The 23,896-nt window shown below is 39.4% G+C and overlaps 1 long non-coding RNA gene across 1 annotated transcript; it reads left to right on the top strand.

Moving 5' to 3' along the window:
• Nucleotides 1-22,411: 22,411 nt before the first annotated feature.
• On the top strand, nucleotides 22,412-23,298 carry LOC113937094. Its single transcript, XR_003524496.1, has 2 exons — nucleotides 22,412-22,660; nucleotides 23,194-23,298. It is a non-coding gene; the product is annotated as an uncharacterized LOC113937094 (long non-coding RNA).
• Nucleotides 23,299-23,896: the final 598 nt, after the last annotated feature.

Here is a 23,896-nt window from a genome sequence, read left to right as displayed (position 1 = left end):
GGTTTGCATCCTTAAGCTGTGTTCAGAAATAAGGCCAACTGACAGCACCACAAAATTATGGTTCCAGTATTAAATACACAAAGTCCACTTAGGGGAACTAGTAGCTTCTTATTTTCACATTTAATAAAAGTACGTATAGCTAATCCTCTCTAAAAACTTGAGCAACCTTCTCCATCCAGCAGTTTTGGAAAACTTATAGCCATCAAAATCCACATGCCTCCCATCCAGGTCAACTTTAGTTATCTAGTTTGCAGTTCCCCCTTTGCTTCTGAAACCTGCCCTCTCTAGAACCCCAATAGAGGTCCACATAGCCTAGGTCTTTTCAAGATAGCTCCATCCATCTTCTTGCTTTATCCAAAATGTGGCTTTCTCCTGAGTAATCATTTCTACCTCCCTCTCAGTTTGAAACTAATCATTCTTGGACATTCTCTACTAGCTGCTCAATGTTATTTCTGGACTATTTCTCCACTGCTTTCTTATAAAAGCCCTCTGCTCCTTCCAGACTCATGTCATTCTGTTTGTGGACCATTTTCTACAACAACATCATCATCTACCCAATCCCATATCGTGTCTTAGTCAATAAGACTGTGGTCACTGGCCCAAGCTCTCTTCTTCACCTAGCCCAGGGATGGCCTTCCTACAAGGTACTCACTCCATGGCCTCCTCATCTGGCACCTTCTCCTCCATTTCTCTTCCCCATCTCCACATCAAGGGCAGTTTTTTATTGCTAAGAACCACTCTACTACTGAAATAAAAAGCAAATTAGCCATCACCTTCCGAGCAACACACTCTTACAGTGATTCCTCCCACCTGCCAGAGCAAATCTTCAACCCAATGAAGCTTTCAGTCCTTTGACAAGTACCTCTTGCTCTCTATGGGCTCATACCTATTAAGTTTAAACCCCATGGTCTTCATTTAGTCCCTTTTTTTTTAATTTTCTTATGTTATGTTAGTCACCATACATTACACCATTAGTTTTTGATGTAGTATTCCATGATTCATTGTTTGTGTATAACACCCAGTACTCCATGCAGAATGTGCCCTCTTTAATACCCATCACCAGACTAACCCCTCCTCCCACCCCCCTCCCCTCTAGAACCCTCAGTTTGTTTCTCAGAGTCCATAGTCTCTCATGGTTCATCTCCCCCTCCGATTTCCCCCACCTCATTTTTCCCTTCCTGCTATCTTCTTCTTTTTTTTTTTTAACATATAATGTATTATTTGTTTCAGAGGTACAGGTCTGTGATTCAACAGTCTTACACAATTCACAGCGCTCACCATAGCACATACCCACCCCAATGTCTATCACCCAGCCACCCCATCCCTCCCACCCCCCCACCGCTCCAGCAACCCTCAGTTTGTTTACTGAGATTAAGAATTCCTCATATCAGTGAGGTCATATGATACATGTCTTTCTCTGATTGAGTTATTTCACTCAGCAAAATACCCTTCAGTTCCATCCACGTCATTGCAAATGACAAGATTTCATTCCTTATGATGGCTGCATAACATTCCATTGTATATATATACCACATCTTCTTTATCCATTCATCTGTCAATGGACATCTTGGCTCTTTCCATTGTTTGGCTATTATGGATATTGCTGCTATAAACATCGGGGTGCACGTACCCCTTCGGATCCCTACATTTGTATCTTTGGGGTAAATACCCAGTAGTGCAATTGCTGGGTCATATGGTAGCTCTATTTTCAACTTTTTGAGGAACCTCCATACTGTTTTCCAGAGTGGCTGCACCAGCTTGCATTCCCACCAACAGTGTAGGAGGATTCCCCTTTCTCTGCATCCCTGCCAACATCTGTCATTTCCTGACCTAATTTTAGCCATTCTGACTGGTGTGAGGCGGTATCTCATTGAGGTTTTGATTTGTTGGGCAAATTGGACAGCCACATGCAGAAGAATGAAACTGGACCATTTCCTTACACCACACACAAAAATAGACTCCAAATGGTTGAAAGACCTAAATGTGAGACAGGAGTCCATCAAAATCCTAAAGGAGAACACAGGCAGCAACCTCTTCGACCTCAGCCACAGCAATTTCTTCCTAGAAACATCGCCAAAGGCAAGGGAAGCAAGAGCAAAAATGAACTATTGGGACTTCATCAAGATAAAAAGCTTTTGCACAGCAAAAGAAACAGTCAACAAAACCAAAAGACAACTGAGAGAATGGAAGAAGATATTTGTAAATGACATATCAGATAAAGAGCTAATATCCAAAATCTATAAAGAACTTATCAAACACAACACCCAAAGAACAAATGATCCAATCGAGAAATGGGCAGAAGACATGAACAGACATTTTTCCAAAGAAGACATCCAAATGGCCAACAGACACATGAAAAAGTGCCACTAGGCATCAGGGAAATTTAGTCCCTTTCTTAAAAATATCAACTCTCTTGTCAGTAAGTATCACAGTTTTGGTTATCATCACCTTTTTCTAGACTACTGAAACAGCTAACATGTTGCTATCCTCGTTCAACCATAGATTCTCAAATCAACTCTCTAGAATGATCTCTCTTAACTGCAAACCTCATCGTATCACCTCCCTGCTTTTAATACTATAGAGGTTCCCCCATCCTGAGATTGCTTACAAGGACCTACTTGTTCTAGCCATTCTTTTCATCCCAAAGTTCATCTCTTCTAACTCCCTTCACTAACTTTTGCTCCCATCCTACTGCCATATTCAACTACTTTCAGTTGTGAGATCATAACTCCTCTACCTCCCCTCCCTTTTCATTCCCTCCCTTCCCTCTCCTCCCCTCCTCTTACTTGCCCTGTCCCCTCTCTAACTCATCTCTTTCTATAAGATGGTCCCTCTTCCTGGAATAGTTTCTTCCCTCCTGGCTTCCCATGGCTCCTCATACTTATCCTTCAGATATCAACCCCTCCAGAAGGCCTTTCCTGGCCCCTAATTAGGATAACTAGTCCTTGTCTTCCACAAAATCTACTTCAGCATTATAAAAGGTCTTGCTATCGGAATTAGAATTGCTACAACTCCTTAGCATTGCCATCTCTACAGGATGTTCACCCAATACTTCCTCTGCTCTCATTATCTTCCCACTTCATTCCTGACCTGAGCACTTAGGTTCCTTCACAAATCAGAGCAAACCACCTCTCTCACCCCACCTTCCATTTCTCTCATAAACTGCATTGTTCTCATTTTCACATCACTCCTTCCCTCCAGCTACAATGCACTCTTGGACATTCCTCAAAACACCAAATTCTTTGATACCTTCATGTCTGCAAGTTATTTTTTTGTTTGTTTGTTTTTGTTTTTGTTTTGTTTGTTTGTTTTGCTGTCTGCTTAAAAAATCTTGTCCCATCCTCTCTATCTGGAGACTTCCAAATCAACTTTGAAGATTTAGCTCAGATGTCAGCTCTTACAAAGTCCAGTTCTCTCCTCTGTACTCCCCCAACATTCTGCCTAAAACTCTCTCAGGGCACAGGGCACTGTAATTCCAGCTTCACAGGTGTGTCTCTCACTGAGACAATGACCTTTAAAGACAGGGACCATTTATTCAACTTTGCATCCCTTAAAACTTGTGCAAAGAGAAAAAGGGGAAGAGTTTTAATAATCATTAGACAAGTATGGTATGGTTCAAATTTTTTTCCTCAAGTCCCACAATTTTCATTATTTCCCTAAATTCAGCTATGTTTTTCAAACAATCACTATTATCAGATAATCACCCATTAAAATGTATGAGCCATATATTTTGCTTCAAAATAGTCAGTATTTATAGACAAAACAGTCTAAACTGTATTGTTCGTGTTTTCATGAGGCCACAAGAATTTGCTAAAGGCAAAGTTGGCTGTTTTGGCCATACATTTCCATATTTCACAGGAAGATGATGATACAATTTCGATCTGAAATAAACCACAAGTCTAAGTAAGAATTTATTAGAACAAAACTGTTTTGTGTATTTATTTCTTCTCATCCTACCAAATCTACTGTGAAAATGAAAAGGGTGAAAAGGAAAAAGAAAGAGCAAAAATATTTGGCTTTTATTCTAAAATTTGATTAATAACTACTTTTCTTGGATATGGTGTTATTTCTCTAAAAATATTAAAGCCTTTGGACTGTTATTTATTGAGCCTCAAAACACATTTCTAAGTTGTATTTGTTTCCTGTCTTGCTGTCATTTGAAGTAAAATTAGCTTCCTTAAAATCACATCTCATACTGAGTAGTAACCAAATATACATTCTCAGCGGCTATAACTTGACCCCCTCACTTACACTGAGTCTACCAAATATTGGAGAGGCAAGGCAAACGAGATGAGTATCACTGGAGAATTGTACTTTACCTTTGTTGGAATTAATCAAAAGTCAAAGGCAATAAGGTATTTTTTTAATCAGCAAGTACTTGCTGGGTGCTTACTAGGTATCCAGAAATGTGTGTAAACTTTAGGGACATAGCAATAAAGAACGGAGAGACACCATCACTGCCCTCACAGAGCTTCCATTCTAGTAGGAGCGGCAGGTAATTAAATAAACTACAGTGCAGTACAATAAATGCAATTACAGAGGAAGTATGATGTCACAATAGTATGTGTCATAGGTAAGGTATCAGAAAACTGAACACTCCCTGGTTCACAAACCAATAGATGCCAATACGTATGTTAAATTTACTTTTAGGAATAAAAGAGAAGATTAGGTTTGCAGACCCATGGTATGTGCTTGAAAATATTTATTTGACAAACAAGTCAGTAAATGCAGAGGCTTTCAGTCACAGCAAAAGTGATCTCCTAGGGTTACTGATGACAATGCCTGGGATTGGACACAGTACTACATAATGACTTGCCCCAGAATACAGCAGATCAGTCACTGTTGAGCTCATGGGGAAAGCTAGGACCTCCAAATTATCACTTTAGGATAAAAGACCTCACAAAGAACAGCTACAGATGAAAAGTCAGTGTCCTGTCTTTATCCTTCCCTGAAACAGGAGCCTACAGAGCTGACCCCTGAGGGCCTCCTACAGTTCTACAACTTAGGGGGAAACTGCAGCTGCATTCACAAACAGATTATCCCAAACAACCCTGATGTGTCTTCCTTGCATTTTACTAAATTTGCACTCACATTTGATTTCCCCAAAACTAAGTTGCCCTGGAATCCTAAAAAGGATCCATTTTCTGTGCAAATAAATGAAAAACCTATCAGTGGTTTGATACTTTTTAGAATCTCCAAATAATCTAGGCCCTCAGTATAAAGCTGTTATATAATGGATTTGAGATTTTTAGTTTCTAGACTCACTTGGCAAAAGGATCTATATTTTTGCCAAACGATTTAGCAAGTGTTCACAGCATGTCAATCTGTCGTGGGTTGTGTTTAATAAGGCATGTACATCCACAGCTACCCTCACTGGGCTGATTGGAGCTTGTCACCTGCTGGGTGGTTGCCATCACTCTTTTCCAATGAGAGAGAATTGAGACAGAGAAATGCTCTGAACCAGCAGTGAGATCCTGCTTATTTGGGGGTATTCCAAAGATGATTCCCTGAGGCTGTGATCTAAGGGTGCAGGGAAACTGAAAAACTCAGTTGAATGGGGTAGAAAAATGGAGCACATCCTAAATGGTATCAGAGATCTTCCTTCTTCTCAAGCCCAGAGAAAATTAAAGACTCAAGAGATGTTCAAGAGATCATTTTGTTCAGCCTAGACAAATAAAACTTTATTTCAGGTTTGTAGATGAAAAGGTACTGGTAAAGAGAGGACAGTATTGCTGAGGGCTAGACAGCAAATCAACAAAACGTTTGAGTTTAAAAACCAACTTCCTTCACCAGAGCTCCCAAAGTTTTCCAGCTAAATATCTTTGTATCTTTTCTCTTTCCTAAGAGAAAGAGGTATAACTCTCAGTAGCTAAACACAAGAATGAAATTTCTTTGAACTCACATGTCACAATTAAAATTTTTTGTGTGAATTTTGTATTCTACCCAGTGAAGCATCTATTTGGATTAATATAAAATCATTTTCCCAAAAATATTAAACAAATTTAGTGTTTCAAGAAGATGCTATGTTTATTCTGTATCTTTGCATATCTCCAGAGCAATGGGTGCCCAAGTTCAAGAAACACAACAATTACTGTTTCTCTGGCTTCCTTTACTCCATCCTAGAAGAGTCTTATTATACAAATGCCATTTTGCCACCTAATCCATCTAGATTTGCCTCCTGAGATGCATTCATAGTGGAAAAAAGACAAAAAAAGAACCACTCTCTTCACACAGTTCCAGCTTTTTAAGTTCAATCCTCCAACCTGCAAAGTTATTCCTGAGGCTGAGGCCGTAACAACTCTGTCTTGGCAGATGATGAAAGAGAGTCATGATTCCCTGCAGAATCTATTCAAATAAATTGGCTCCTCACCTTCCAAATTTGTATATAAGAATCACAGTAGCATGGTAGGCTCAAGGTAACTCTATGGGTTGGTCAGGAATATAGAGGAGTTATTAGAGATCTTGGCTTCATTCACTAACTCTGAGCCTCTTCTCTTGGAAAAAGCAATATTCTATAGTAGGAATCAAATTCCTTCTTCCAGTATCAATTTTTCTGTCTCTTCCAATGTATTTTAACAGAAATTATATCCAGGTATTTAGAAGAAAAATTACTTAGGTATAAAATATTGGACAAAAAAAATACACCCTGATAAATTAAACCACAAATGCCACATGCATACCTTATATTCAGCCCCAAAAGTTGTTACTCTAATTTTTTAATGTTGTAGTATTTTATAGAAATTACATACCCACCCCTGTAAAATCAGGCGTGTCTTTCCTCTGCTGGAGCACTTCCAGGACACAACACCAGTGATAATTATTTATATATGTCAACTTAACTGGGTTACAGAGTGCTCAGATATTTGGTTAGTTTATAGGTATGTCTATGAGGGTGTTTCTGGATGAGATTAATATTTGAATCAGTAGACTGGGTAAAGCAGATGGCCCTCCCAATGTTGGTGGGCCTCATCCAATCTGTTGAGGCTCCAAATAGAACAAAAAGGCTGAGCAAGAACGAACTCTCTCTTTTGAAGCTGGAATGTCAGTCTTCTCCTGCCTTCAGACTTAGACTTAAACTGGAACTTACACCATTGGTTCCATTGGTGTTGAGTACAGACCTTGGGACTTCTCAACATTTATAATCATTTGAGCCAATTCCTTATAATCTCTATATATTTCGTGTGTGTGTGTGTGTGTGTGTGTGTGTGTGTGTGTGTGTGTGTGTGTGTATAAACATCAGGTTCTGTTTCTCTGTAAAACCCTGAGTAACATAGCACCTTCCTGCTGCCACTAGATCTGGAGCTATCCAGAAATGACTTGTAACCACTGACTATATCACTGTCATTTTCCCAGTTGCAGCCATTCATTAAATGTCTTTTCTCTCTTATTTTGAAATGTTTTCTTTAAAATGGCAGCATTTACTTGGTCTGTGCTGTTTTTTATGACTGTTGAGTAACTGAGTTTTATGGTATGTCTATTACTAATATACTTGGATCCCACAGAGGAATTTATGTGTGTTTCTTAGGTTTAATAAAATATTATGCATATGCTTTTTTTATGTTTTTGGCAAGATTTCCATCACACTGGCTTGGTGCAGTTTATGCATTTTTTATTTTCTATTTTAATATAGGCTGTACTCCTTGGGATTTCTATTAGTAATGCTGGAAGACTTGGAACAGGCTTTTAGAAGTAAAGGTTGTTATTTAAAACCTTCCACAATGCATAATGAAATGCATGGCAGTGAAGGATGATACAGTACATTTAATAGATGAGGCCAATTACAGTGGCAACTTTAAGGAAGAGACTTGGCATTCTAACCCTGGCTCAGAAGGGGCCTTAGAAGGTCAGCTAGTTACCTACCCCTCCACATTTATAGCAATGCCCAGAAGGCCACATGATATATTAAAGGAGGCAATGACTATGGGGCTGTCTCTCAAAGGAACCTATTCCAATATTAAGAATACAAGGATGTCCCCAACTAACTTGGGGAGGTAGCAAAGCTCCTGCAGAGACAGCAAAGCTCCCAAGGTTACAAAGGGGCCATCAATGCTCCAAACATATCCTATGAGCAGCAGGTCCTTGATTGCTGAGGAGGAAGGCTTTGTCCAGGCTCCCTGACACCAGTCTGCTGCATTCTCATCCCAACCAGGAGATCTTTCTGCTGCCATAAACCCAGTATACACCCCTACTGGTACTATGGCTATCCACCCAACCCTAATGCAACATGTTGGGCCCATGTCCCCAAATGCCACCCCTTTATTCCCTTTTGCTTTCTGTATCAAGGACCCAGAGGCAAAATATCACTTGAAAATAATCCCTCACACTCTAACCCATGTAGTCTATGACTATAAAAACCTCTGTGGTTCTGCTGAGAAATTTCCCTTGAATACCAAGCCCTGAGCCCATGCCAGATTCCACTGTCATGTAGTAAGTACCTACTGCACCAGAGCTTGTGCTGTGCGCCAGAGATGTACAGGGTAATAAGACAGAGTCCCTGCCTTGTAAAGGAAGTTGGACATAAACAGATCATTTCAATGCAATGTCATAGGTGCTAGCAAGCATAGGGTGCTAAAGTCTTAGATCAGGATCGCTAAATTCAGCTTGGAGTTTAGAAATGACTTTCTAGAGAGCATAAAACCTGAACTGAATCTTGAAGGAAGTTGGAACTATTAATTAGACAAGTGGAAGGCTTCCTTAACTCTCTCACATAGTACCATCTCCAATTTCTAATTTGCTCTTCCAAAAATAGCCCAGTGACATAAAATCCAGGTCCCAAAGCCACAGGGCACAGTGGCCTAGTTCCTGGAGTCCTCAGTGGTCAGAACGACCCCAGGACACAATCAAGGGAATCACCTGCCTGATGAAACTTACACAGTATTCTCCTCCTCTACTCCCCAGCCACACGTCCCCAGTGCTCAGCCTTTGGCTACTCATAAGGGCACTGTGTTCCCTCCATGCTCCAAGTGATAAAGCTTTAAAAACAGCTCCTTCTTTTGTGCAGGAGGCAGGGATACTGAGCAAACATCTAGCAACCTCAGGGGAATTTCTAGAAAGACAGAATAAATGATGCTCATATGCCCTGGTTGAGGGGGGATATTTTCCAATCTTTAGTGAATGGTTACTGCATCCAATTTAGATTTTCAATCCCACAACCTACCCTGTGTGGGAAGACAGAAAAAGAGCCTCAATTTCCAGGTTTATAAATGTCAAAAATGGGATATTTTCACCAAAATTGTGGTGCACATTTATGTGTTCATTAAATGTGATTGCTGCAATAATGATATACACCTAAAATTCCTTTAACCACATAAAAGAAAACTTAAGCTCCAACAAAACCCCATAGTACAGCATTAAGACCCAGGATTTTTTTTTCTTTTTCCTTTTTAGCAAACCAATTATAGGGCTGCAGTGGGTGAAAGACCCCAAAGAATAGTCTGTAAGATCATATAGCAACAGGGCAAATTTATAGTAGGTAGCTGAGAAATGCTTAAAACTGTCATTTCTCCTGGTTGGGGCTGAATGGGAAAGGATGTGATTAATAAATAGCTTAAGCAGCAAACAGAAGGTACTTACAATGCACGAATGCTCTGGGGAGATGAGGTATTGAGAAAATCATTACAGTAAAGTACAGGCAGACGTTAAGCTTAAAGAGGCTGAAACAACTTTTCAAAACATCACATTAAGGGGCTATCTGGGCTGGAATTGCTTATTAAGATTTTCTTTAAATGGCCATTCCATTATAAGGTCAAGCTCTAGGTATGTTAAGGTGAACTGAGATCAAGGAAAGTATTTCAGGGTGGATGAAAATCCAGGGTCTCAGAGCCAAGACTAAATCTTTGAGCTCTCCTGACAGCTTCTGTCTAGAAGACAGTGCTGGGTATCCTCTCAGTAGCCTGTTGCCATAAGCCCTACTCTGCAATTCCATAACCCAAGAGGGAGAGGAGGCATCCTCTCAGCAATGGTAGAAAGAGACAGAATGTCCCATTATCCATCCTGGACAGAACGTTGGACCCCCTGGGGCCTTCTACACAAGCTATATGGAAATTCACCCAAGTGCTATGTTGATGCCATTCTTCAAATAGGATACTAAAAGTTTTGAAAGGGACAGACCTCTGGCATTTAGAAATTAGGCTCTTCCAGTGACTCTGGCTAAACTGTGAAGGACAACTTTACCTAGTACTCCTTTCAGTCACTCTCTCTACCTCTGTTTCTCCCTCAAACAGTATCTGTAGGTATATCAGTTGATTTTAACTACCTGGCATCCTTTTCCCCTGCTTTTCTGGAAGCAAAATTCTTCTTCCCTTGGAAGACTGCCTCTCCTCCATTCCAGACAACTCTGACAGGGCTCCCAACAAAAATGTTTCCCACCCCTCTATCTTTGCACTTATAGGAAAGTCATACAGCACAGGTGTCATCCAATGTGATATCCCCATCCCTTGAATCACAGTGATTGGCTTAGGGAGAATGTCATAACCCAAGTCACATCCATCAGAAGCTTTCTTTCATGTTCTGTATTTGGGTGCCCCTTAACAGATGAGTTACAAAGCTATGATGGCAGCCTATAGTTGACTACAGTCCTGCCCCCCCCCCCCCACACACACACACACCATTGTTACACTGCAGAAGCCTGGCTGCAGTGGAAGAAACAGTCCTAAATGCTAAGGTCTCCTCCCTGCCTGCTTTGGATCCTCTTCCTATGCTTCTTTTCCTCAGAGCTTTGCCCTCAGATCACTGTTAGATAATCTTCATCAAGGTTATGCAATTACTTAGACTGCTAATTGTCCTAGCTGTTGGCCCATACTAAAAGGAAGTACCATCAGAGGACTCTGGAAATGGTAGAAAGATTAGAAAGATTAGAAACCATATATTTTGGGAAATAATCACAGATGTGGAGGATGCTCACCCTCAAGAAGAGGAGCCTCTGAAGGAAGCTGGGAAGATGGCAGAGTCAGAGGACCCTAAAGCTCACCTCATGCCATGGATACAACTAGATAACACTCACATCAGCATAAATAACCCAGAAAATGACCAGAAGACTGGCAGAACAAACTCCGCAAATAAAGGAAGAGAAAAGGCAATATCTAAGAAGGTAGAAAGGGCAGAGATGTGGCAAGGAGCAAAATGGACTATGGCTGGGTGGCAGGGAGGACAGTGGGTGCAGAGAAGGGGGAGAAACAGACTATTACACCACGGAGTTCACATGGGCAAGAGGAATCCCTATAACATTTGGTGAGAGGGGCCAAATTTCATGAATTCTTACAACCAAAGGGACTTAAAGGCTGGAATTTCAAAAATTAGCAGGCTAGTTTCTGGGAGAGCCTAGAGGAAAATAGTCTCCACCCTTAAAGAGACAGCAGAACAAACAGTCCCTGGAGATACAGCAGAGAAACAGTAACTTGAAAATGCCTGGGCCACATGGGCGGGAGAATAGTTTACTCATTTCATATCATATCCTGGAGGGGATTGGATCACTAAGGGACTCCTCTGGGAACCAAGGAGCTGGCAAGTACCATCTCCCTCCCCTGCCCCCCAGCATAACACACAGCCACCTGTGGGAACCAGCACAAGGACACTCACTATTTAACCTGCTTACACCAAGCCCTTGCCCCCTCCAGCCTGGCCTGCCTCAGTCCCTGTGCTGCAAACCCCCTCCCCCAGAAGACCAGCATAAACCTTGCCAACAACATGACCCGGGCATTTTGAGGGGCCTGGTTTCCTGGCAGCACCAGTGACAGTGGGCCCTGTGGGACCCTGAAGCACACTTGATTAAAATTGCATACCCCACCCACTTTGTGAGCTTCATGGATCTGCCACTTGGCCCAGTCCCACCTGTGGTCTGTCTCATTTTACAAGCAGACTTGGGGGTACCTTGTTAAAACTGCATATCCCACCCCTACAGGACTAAACACTGCCCACTACAGGCAAAGAGAGACTCTGCAGACAACTAGACTAAAGAAAAAAGTGACCAGGACACAAAAGCAAGGCACACAACACAAACAGGAGACATCACCTGAAATGTCAGATTCCGGTGAACAGGGGACACTGCCTACAGGGCACTACACATCTCTTCTTCATGAGCCCATTACTTTCAAGAGCAGGAGACCTATCCGACTTTCTGAGCACAAAGAAACAGACATAGAGAGTTAGACAAAGGAAAAGACAGACAAATATGTTCCAGATGAAAGAACAGGACAAAACCACAGCAAGTGACCTAAGTTAAATGGATATAAGTAATATGCCTGAGAGAAAATTTAAAGTAATGATCAAAAAGACATGCACTAGACTTCAGAAAAGAGAGGAGGAAGACCCTTAACAAGGTGATTAAAAAAAAAAAGCGATCACAGATAAAGAACTCAATAAATGAAATAAAAAATACATTAGATGGAATAAATAGCAGGCTAGAGGAAGCAGAGGAGTAAATTGGTGACCTGAAAAGTAATAAAAGTAATGAAGCTGGGCAGGTGAGAGAGAAAAAAAAATATGCAAAATGAGAAAAGATCTAGGGAACACAGCAACTCCATCAATCATAATAACATTCACATTATAGGCACCCCAGAGAAGAAAGAGAACAGGGGGCAGAAAATTTATTTGAAGAAATAATAGCTGAAAACTTCCCAAATATGAAGAGAGAAACAGATATCCAGATCCAGGAGGCACAGAGATCCCCCAACAAAATCAACCCAAGGAGTTCCACACAAAGATACACAGTAATTAAAATGGAAAATGAAATAGTAATAAAGAGAGAACTTAAAAAGCAGCAATAGAAAAGAGAGTTACATAAGGTGGATTTTGCAGCAGAAACTTTGCAGGCCAGAAGAGAGTGGCATAATACAATCAAAGTGCTGAAAGGAAAAAATATCTGCAGCCAAGAATACTCTATCCACCAAGGTTATCACTCAGAATAGGAGAGACAGAGTTTCTCAGACAAACAAAAGCTAAAGGAGTTCATAATCACTAAACCAGCCCTACCAGAAATGTCAAAGGGGACACTTTGATTAGAAAGGAAAGACTATAAGAGTGAGAAAAGTAGGAAACACAAAAGCAGTAAAAATAAGTATATCTGTAAAAATCAGTCAAGGGATTCAAAAAATGAAAGGATATAAAAGATGACACCATATACCTAAAACATGGAGTGAAGGAGGAGTGAAGAATGAATTCAAACTGAAGGAATAGTCAACTTAATATATACTGCTATATGCAGAAGATTTTATATACAAATCTAATGGTAACCACAAATCAAAAAAACAGTTACAGATATGCAAAAAAAGAGAGAAAGGAATCCAAGTATGTCACTAAAGAAAACCAGCAAACCATGAAAGAGAGCAAGAGAAGAAAGGATCAGAGAAGAACTACAAAAACAAGCACAAAACAAATATAAAAATGGCAGTAAGTACGTACCTATCAATAATTACTTTGAATGTAAATGCATTAAATGCTCCAATCAAAGGACATAGAGTGAAAGAATGGATGAAAAAAAGCAGGACCTGAAGGAGGAAGATGGCAGAGGAGTAGGAGATCTAAATTTCGTCTAGTCCCAGGAATTCAGCTAGATAGGGATCAAACCATTCTGAACACTTACGAACTCAAGAGGAGATCAAACAAAAGAATAGCAGCAACTCCCTGAACAGAAAAGTGACCACTTTCTGGAAGGTCTCTTCTGAATTGTTCAGAGTATATTTTTCTGGGGTCATTGTTACCCTGTTAGCATTTTGTTCTCTCACTCATCTATTGTCCTCTGGACAAAATGACAAGATGGAAAAAATCACCTCAAAAAAAAAAGAGCAAGAGGAAGTACAAACCTGGCAGGCCAGAAAGGACTAGCATGATATATTCAGAGCACTAAATGAGAAAAATATGCAGCCACGAATACTATATCCAGCTAGGCTCTCATTGAAAATAGAAGGAGAGATAAAAAGCTTCCCAGAAAAACAAAATCTAAAGGAATTTGCAAACATGAAACCAGCCCTACAAGAAATATTGAAAGGGGTCCTTTTAAGCAAAGAGAGAGCCTAAAAGTAACATAGACAAGAAAGGAACACAGACAATATACAGTCACAGTCACCTTACAGGCAATACAATGGCACTAAACTCATATCTTTCAATAGTTACCCTGAATGTAAATGGGCTAAAGGCCCCAATCAAAAGACACAGGCTATCAGATTGGATAAAAAAACAAGATCCATCAATATGCTGTCTGCAAGAGACTCATTTTAGACCCCAAGACACCCCCAGATTGAAAGTGAGGAGGTGGAAAACCATTTACCATGCTAATGGACACCAAAAGAAAGCTGTGGTGGCAACTCTTATATCAGACAAATTAGATTTTAAACCAAAGACTGTAATAAGAGATGAGGAAGGACACTATATACTACTTAAAGGCTCTATGCAACAAGAAGATCTCACAATTATAAATATCTAAGGCCCTACCATGGGAGCAGTCAATTATATAAGCCAATTAATAACAAAAGCAAAGAAACACATTGACAACAATACAATAATAGTGAGGGACTTTAACACTCCCCTCACTCAAATGGACAGATCATCTAAGCAAAAGATCAACAAGGAAATAAAGACTTTAAATAACACACTGGACCAAATGGACTTCACTGATCTATTCAGAACATTCCATCCCAAAGCAACAGAATACACATTCTTCTCTAGTGCCCATGGAACATTCTCCAGAATAGATCACATCCTAGGTCACAGGTCATGGGTACAGGTCTCAACCTGTACAAAAAGATTGGTATCATTCCCTGCATATTTTCAGACCATGATGCTTTGAAACTAGAACTCAATCACAAGAGGAAAGTCGGAAAGAACTCAAATACATGGAGGCTAAAGAGCATCCTACTAAAGAATAAATGGGTCAACCAGGAAATTAAAGAAGAATTTAAAAAATTCATGGAAACCAATGAAAATGAAAACACAACTGTTCAAAATCTTTGGGATACAGCAAAGGCAGTCCTGAGAGGAAAGTATATAGCAATACAAGCCTTTCTCAAGAAACAAGAAAGGTCTCAAATACACAACCTAACCCTACACCTAAAGAAGCTGAAGAAAGAACGGCAAATAAAGCCTTAGCCCAGCAGGAGAAGAGAAATAATAAAGATCAGAGCAGAAATCAATGAAATAGAAACCAAAAGAACAGTAGAACAGATCAATGAGATTAGGAGCTGGTTCTTTGAATTAATAAGATTGATAAACCCCTGGCCAGACTTATCAAAAAGAAAAGAGAAATGACTCAAATAAATAAAATCATGAATGAAAAAGGAGAGATCACAACCATCACCGAAGAAATACAAACAATTATAAGAACATACTATGGGGAACTATATGCCAGCAAATTAGATAATCTGGAAGAAACAGATGCATTCTTAGAGATGTAAAAACTACCAAAACTGAACCAGGAAGAAATAGAAAACCTGAACAGACCTATAATCACGAAGGAAATTGAAGCAGTCATCAAAAATCTCCCAACAAACAAAAGCCCAGGGCCGGATGGATTCCCAGCGGAATTCTACCAAACATTTAAAGAAGAATTAATATCTATTCTTCCGAAACTGTTCCAAAAAATAGAAATGGAAGGGAAATTTCCAAACTTGTTTTATGAGGCCACCATTACCTTGATCCCAAAATCAGACAAAGACCCCATCCAAAAGAAGCATTACAGACCAATATCCCTGATGAACATGGATGCAAAAATTCTCACCAAAATACTAGCCAATAGGATCCAACAGTACATTAAAAGGATTATTCACCACGACCAAGTGGGATTTATCCCTGGGCTGCAAGGTTGGTTCAACATCCGCAAATCAATCAATGTGATACAATACATTAACAAAAGAAAGAACAAGAACCATATGATCCTTTCAATAGATGCAGAAAAAGCATTTGACAAAGTACAGCATCCTTTCTTGATCAAAACTCTTCAGAGTATAGGCATAGAGGATACATACCTCAATATCATAAAAGCCATCTATGAAAACCCCACAGCAAATATCATTCTCAATGGGGAAAAACTGAGAGCTTTTCCCCCTAAGGTCAGGAACATGGCAGGGATGTCCACTATCACCACTGCTATTCAACATAGTACTAGAAGTCCTAGCCACAGCAATCAGACAACAGAAAGAAATAAAAGGCATCCAAATCGGTAATGAAGAAGTCAAATTCTCACTGTTTGCAGATGATATGATACTTTATGTGGAAAACCCAAAAGACTCCACCCCAAAACTGCTGGAACTCATACAGGAATTCAGTAAAGTGGCAGGATATAAAATCAATGCACAGAAATCAGTGGCATTCCTATACACCAACAACAAGATAGAAGAAAGAGAAATTAAGGAGTTGATCCCATTTACAATTGCACCCAAAACCATAAGATGCCTAGGAAAAATCTAACTAAAGAGGCAACGAATGTGTACTCAGAAAACTATAGAATACTCATGAAAGAAATTGAGGAAGACACAAAGAAATGGAAAGATGTTCCATGCTCATGGATTAGAAGACCAAATATTGTGAAGACATCAAAGCTACCTAGAGCAATCTACACATTTAATGCAATCCTTATCAAAATACCAACCACTTTTTTCAAAGAAATGGAACAAATAATCCTAAAATTTGTATGGAACCAGAAAAGACCCCGAATAGTCAGAGGAATGTTGAAAAAGTAACGCAAAGCTGGTGGCATCACAATTCCAGACTTCCAGCTCTATTACAAAGCTGTCATCATCAAGACAGTATGGTAATGGCACAAAAACAGACACACAGATCAATGGAACACAGTAGAGAGCGCAGAAATGGACCCTCAACTCTATGGTCAACTCATCTTTGACAAAGCAGGAAAGAATGTCCAATGGAATAAAGACAGTCTCTTCAACAAATGGTGTTGGGAAAATTGGACAGGCACATGCAGAAGAATGAAACTGGACCATTTCCTTACACCACACACAAAAAGAGACTCCAAATGGTTGGAAGACCTAAATGTGAGAGAGGAGTCCATCAAAATCCTAAAGGAGAACACAGGCAGCAACCTCTTCAACCTCAGCCGCAGCAACTTCTTCCTAGAAACATCGCCAAAGGCAAGGAAAGCAAAGACAAAAATGAACTACTGGGACTACATCAGGATAAAAAGCTTTTGCACAACAAAAGAAACAGTCAACAAAACTAAAAGACAACCGACAGAAGGGAGAATATATTTGCAAATGACATATCAGATAAAGGGCTAGTATCCAAAATCTATAAAGAACTTATCAAACTCAACACCCAAAGAACAATTGATCCAATCAAGAAATGGGCAGAAGACATAAACAGACATTTTTCCAAAGAAGACATCCAAATGACCAACAGACACACGAAAAAGTGCTCATCACTTGGCATCAGGGAAATCCAAATCAAAACCTCAATGAGATATCACCTCACACCAGTCAGAATGGCCAAAATTAACAAGTCAGGAAACGACAGATATTGGCGGAGATGCGGAGAAAGGGGAACCCTCCTACACTGTTGGTGGGAATGCAAGCTGGTGCAGCCACTCTGGAAAACAGTATGGAGGTTCCTCAAAAAGTTGAAAATAGAGCTACCATATGACCCAGCAATTGCACTACTGGGTATTTACCCCAAAGATACAAATGTAGGAATCTGATGGGGTACATGCACCCCGATGTTTATAGCAGCAATATCCACAATAGACAAACAATGGAAAGAGCCAAGATGTCCATTGACAGATGAATGGATAAAGATGTAGTATATATATACAATGGAATGTTATGTAGCCATCATAAGGAATGAAATCTTGTCATTTGCAATGACGTGGATGGAACTGGAGGGTATTTTGCTGAGCGAAATAAGTCAATCAGAGAAAGACATGTATCATATGACCTCACTGATATGAGGAATTCTTAATCTCAGGAAACAAACTGAGGGTTGCTGGAGCGGTGGGGGGTGGGAGGGATGGGGTGGCTGGGTGATAGACATTGGGGAGAATATGTGCTATGGTGAGTGCTGTGAATTTGTAAGACTGTTGAATCACAGACCTGTACCTCTGAAACAAATAATACATTATATGTTAAAAAAAAAAAAAGAAGAAGATAGCAGGAAGGGAAAAATGAGGTGGGGGAAATCAGAGGGGGAGATGAACCATGAGAGACTATGGACTCTGAGAAACAAACTGAGGGTTCTAGAGGGGAGCGGGTTGGGGGTTGGGTTAGTCTGGTGACGGGTATTAAAGAGGGCACATACTTAATGGAGCACTGGGTGTTATATGCAAACAATGAATCATGGAACACTATATCAAAAACTAATGATGTAATGTATGGTAATTAACATAACATAATAAAAAAATTAATTATTTTTAAAAATTCAAAAAAAGAAAGAGAAACAATTGTAAAATAATATTATGAAAAATTATATGCCAATAAATTGGACAACCTAGAAGAAAGAGATACATTTCTAGAAACATACACCCTCCCAAAACTGAATCAGGAAGAAATAGAAAATTTGAACAGAGTGATTACTAACAATGAAATTGAATCAGTAATCAAAAAAAGTCCCAGAAAACAAAAGCCCAGGACCAGACAGCTTCACAGGTGAATTCTACCACATTTAAAGAAGAGTTTATACTTATTTTTCTCAAACTATTCCAAAAACTAGAAGAGGAAGGACAGCTTCCAAATTCATTCCATGAGGCCAAGACCAGCATTTCCCTGATACCAAAAGCAGATAAAGACACCACAAAAAAAAAAGAGAGAGAGAGAGAAAGAGAACTATAGGCCAATATCTCTGATGAACATAGATGTAAAAATCCTCCACAAAACATTAGCAAACTGAATCCAACAATACATTAAAAAAATCATTCACCACAATCAAGTAAGGATTTATTCCTGGGATGCAAGGGTGGCTCAATATTTGCAAATTAATCAACATGACACATCACATCAATAAGAGAAAGATTAAAAACCATATGATCACTTTGATAGATGCAGAGAAAGATTTGACAAAGTATATCATCCATTAATGATAAAAACCCTTAACAAAGTAGATGTAGAGATAACATACCTCAAAATAATATGAAAAACCTACAGCTATCATACTGAATGGGGAAAAACTAAGAGCTTTTCCCCTAAGGTCGGGAACAAGACAAGGATGCCCACTATCACCATTGTTATTCCACATAGTACTGGAAGTCCTAGACACAGCAGTCAAACAACAAAAGAAGTAAACAGCATCCAAATTGGTAAGGAAGAAGTAAAACGTTCACTATTTGCAGATGACATGACACTATGTGTAGAAAACCCAAAAGACTCCACCAAAAATTTATTAGAACCAATAAATGAATTCAATAAACCCGCATGATACAAAATCAATGTATGGAAATCCATTGCATTTCTATACACCAGTAACAAAGCAGCAGAAAAAGAAATAAAGAAAACAATCTATCTATATCTATATATATTGGCGGATATATATCTATATATAGATATAGATAGATTAGATAGATAGATAACAATTTATAATTGCACCAAAAATAATAAAGTACCTAGGAATAAACCGAACCAAAACTATAAAACACTGATGAGGGAAATTGAAGATGACACAAAGAAATGGAAAGACATTCCATACTCAGGGATTGGAAGAATAAATATTGTTAAAATGTCTATACCATTCAAAACAATCTAAGATTTAATTAAACCCCTATTAAAATATCAACAGCATTTTTCCCGAAACTAGAACAATCCAAAAATTTGTATGGAACCATAAAAGACCCCAAATAGCCAAAGCAATCTGGTCAAAGAAAAATAAAAGTGGAGGTGTGACATTTCAGACTTCAAATTATATTACAAAGCTATAGTAAACAAACCAGAATGATACTGGCATAAATATAGACACATAGATCAATGGAAAATAGCAAAAAGCCCAGAAATAAACCCATAATTGTATGGTCAATTAATCTCGGACAAAGGAGGCAAGAATATGCAATGAGAAAAAGATGGTCTCTTCAACAAGTGGTGCTGGGAAAACTGGACAGCTACATGCAGAAGAATGAAACTGGACCACTTTTCTTACACTATACAGAAAAATAAACTCAAAATGGATTAAAAACCTAAATGTGAGACCTGAAACCATAAAACTCCTAGAAGAGAGCACAGGCAGGAATTTCTCTGACACTGGCCATAGCGACATCCTTCTGGATAGCTCTCCTGAGGCAAGAGAAACAAAAGAAAAAATAAACTATTGGGACTACATCAAAATAAAAAGCTTCTGCCCAGCAAAGGAAGCAACCAACAAAACTAAAAGACAACCTACTGCATGGGAGAAGATATTTGCAAATGACATATCTGGATAAAAGTGTTAGTATCCAAAATATAAATAACTTACATAACTCAAAACCCAAAAAAAAAACCCACATAATCCAACTAAAAATGCGAAGACATGACTATATATTTCTTCAAATAAGACATACAAATGGCCAACAGACACATGAAAACATACTCAACATCATTCATCAATAGAGGAATACAAATCAAAACTACAATGAGGTATCACCTCACATCTGTCAGAACGGCTAAAATCAAAAAATCAAGAAACAAGTGTTGGCAAGATGTGGAGAAAAAAGGAACCCTTGTGCACTATTGGTGTGAATGCAAAGTGGTGTAGCCACTATCAGAAACAGTATGGTGGTTCCTCAAAAAATTTAAAATAGAGGGGTGCCTGGGTGGCTCAGTCGTTAAGTGTCTGCCTTCAGCTCAGGTCATGATCCCAGGGTCCCAGGATCGAGCCCCATATTGGGCTCCCTGATCAGCAGGGAGCCTGCTTCTCTGTCTCCCGCTCCCCCTGATTGTATTCCCTCTCTTGCTATGTCTCTGTCAAATAAATAAATAAAATCTTTTTTAAAAAAATTAAAAATAGAAATACTTCATGATCCAGTAATTCCACTACATTATTTATAATAGCCAAATTATAGAAACAGCCCAAGTGTCCATTGATAGGTGAGTGAATAAAAAAGTGATATACAGACACATACATACACACACATACACACACACACACACACACACACACACACAGGGGGGAATATTATTCAGCCATAAAAAAGAAAGAGCACTGGGGTGTTATACGCAACTAATGGATCATTGAACACTATATCAAAACCTAATGATGTAGTATATGTTGGCTAATTGAATTTAAATAAAGAAAAAAAGAATGAAATCTTGCCATTTTCAACAACATGGATGAATCTAGAGAGTATAATGATAAATGAAATAAGCCAGAGAAAGAAAAATACCTTATGATTTCACTCATACATGGAATTTAACAAAACAAACGAACAAAGGGAAAAACAAAACCAAAAAACACTCTTAACTACAAACAAATGGTTACCAGAGGGGAGGTGGGTTGGGGAGGATGTGTGAAATAGGTGAAGGGGATTAGGAGTACACTTGTCTTGATGAGCACTGAGTAATGTATGGAACTGTTCGATTATTATATTTTACACTTGAAACTAATATAGCACCGTATGCTAACTACACTGGAATTGTTTTTAAAAAGTTTTTTTAATGCAAGGCATGAAAGTTGACAGTGACTATCTTCAGTTCTGTCATGTTCTATAGGTTTAGAAAATAGAATAAAATCCAATGCATGGAAAGTACAAAAGACATATTTTTTTAACAATTTAAGTAGAGACAGATTATCCTAATGTAGAAAGTTTTCCATGAAAGATAACAAGTTCCCTGCTGACAGACATATTCAAGCATATGCTGGATGTTAGCAAGGATACTTTTGGAGAGATTTTCACATTAGTGTATACAAAGAAATCACTGGTCATAGATTCTCAGATTTTAGAAAGAATCAAAGTAATGCTCTAAACATAGGGCTACACGGGAAACAAATTTTATTAATGTCCCCACCCATCCTATGAAAGCAGAAAACAACAGTTGGCATCCATTCCTCATAAGGAGCATATTAGACTAAATTCTAGACACTTCCTGGTGGCTCTCTATGTGTTGTAAGTCTAGCTGAAGATGTCACACATGCCAGGTGAGCAGCTCAGGGTAAAGGCAGAGAGACAGCACACCTAGAGATCAGCCCCTGAAAGTCACCCTGGATCAGAGCCTTGAAAGGTCTTATGAACAAACAACCAGGGCAATCAGCAATATGGTAAGATATTAGAGACCATAAATGCCTGTTAGCTCCTGAAACTGCTGCTCTACTCATTATGGATTCCTGAAATTCTACCTTTGAGGTTTTCCTTTGTTTTTTGCTTTTTTTGAGGTTTATTTTTTATCACAAAGCTTTGATTGCTGTTGAGAGAGAGAAAGAGAAACAGAGACACAGAGATAGATTCTAGAATGGAATCACAAACACCTCAGTAGAAATGAAGAATTCCAGAGCAAAAGAGGTTGTGATAGAGCAGGAACAACATCTCTTCCTCTCCATCCCTCTGCTGTACCTCAGGCCTCATTGTCTCTTAACACAACTTCTGCATCAGATTCTCAAACTATTCCCTCAGCCTCAAGCTTTTGAACCCACCTTCCACACTGCAGCCAGAATGAAGGATCTTTCCAAAATGAAGATCTGGCCATATTGCCTACCACTACTTAAAATTCTGCAATGTCTCTTCATTGACTTCAGAACAAAGTCTATGATCTTTAGCACAACCTATCAGGTCCTCGATAACTTAGCCATAACTTTCTACCCTCAATTCCAGCCACTCCTGCCTCATACCGATTTCCATGGAATTTTCCATCACTTCTTGTTATTTCTCATCTCCTTGTCTTGGTTTAAGTTGTTGCTTCTACCTAAAACATCATTCTAATCTTTTTTGTATGAATAATTCTTATACATTCTCAAGAGTCTGCTCAGATTCCAAAATTTTGGAGTCTTTCTTGGTTCCCTGCTTCCCCCATCCCCCCAACCAAAAGTCAGATGGCATCACCAAGGGAACAAGTCAGATGGCATCACCAAGGGAACAGATGGCATGGATCCAGGAGGAGGGTGAAATAGCGATAGGAAAGGGGAATGATAATTATTAGGTGTTTTTTATGCACTGGACACATGCTGGGACCTCTATGTTCAGATCATATATCTATAACCTAAGCCACTTTGTATCAGGCTCTTTCAGGACCCATGTCCCAACTGGAGGGCCACTAGAAACATGTTCTTTTAGGAGAGAGAATCATATGATGTCTTGTTCTCCAGGGTGCCCAACTTCTGCAGAAAACAAAGCCACTCCAGAGTTTCTGCCACCATATGCTGATTGGCTGCAGCCAAGGGAGCAAGCTGCTCTGAGAAACAGAGGCCAGAGTAAGTACATGCAAGCTTTGACAGAGCTGCATCCCACCCAAGGACTCCAACAAAGTATGTCAATATCCTGAATAGGACAGCCCCATTGAAAAAAGGCACCATACATTGGTGCTTACCAGCCTAAGTCTTGAACTGACAGCATAAACTAAAGGGTTATAAAAGTCAAGAAAAAAAATGGAATAACTAAAAGTATTTCTTTACTCATTCCATAAGAGCACTGAGCATCCATTTTGTGTTTAGAGCTGGGGGCTGAGGGTAGGGTAGGAAGCCTTGCAAGCTTACTGTATCCAACACTGTCCCAGCACCTTAGGAGCCAACAGCAATGGTAAAGATAATGCTGTGGTTGTGGTTTTCACTTAAGTCCACGAGGCCGGTGGTCAGTGAGACTCAAAGCACTTGATAAGAACAAGCCCTCATCCTTGACCAGGGCTCTTCTTGGGTTTATGGGTGCTGACTTCACCTGCAAAGCAGAATAATTAAAGAATGGCCCACTCCCAGCCAGGCAGATTGAATCCTACAGAGTTACCAGAAGAGAAAAATTAGGATTTGGGGAGAGATTTGAGGACCATGGATAAAACAGAAAAAAAAATTTTTTTTA

The sequence above is a fragment of the Zalophus californianus genome, chromosome 8 (genome assembly GCF_009762305.2).
Source record: "Zalophus californianus isolate mZalCal1 chromosome 8, mZalCal1.pri.v2, whole genome shotgun sequence".
NCBI classification, from domain to species: domain Eukaryota; kingdom Metazoa; phylum Chordata; class Mammalia; order Carnivora; family Otariidae; genus Zalophus; species Zalophus californianus.
This window is presented reverse-complemented; position numbering and strand designations above follow the sequence as displayed.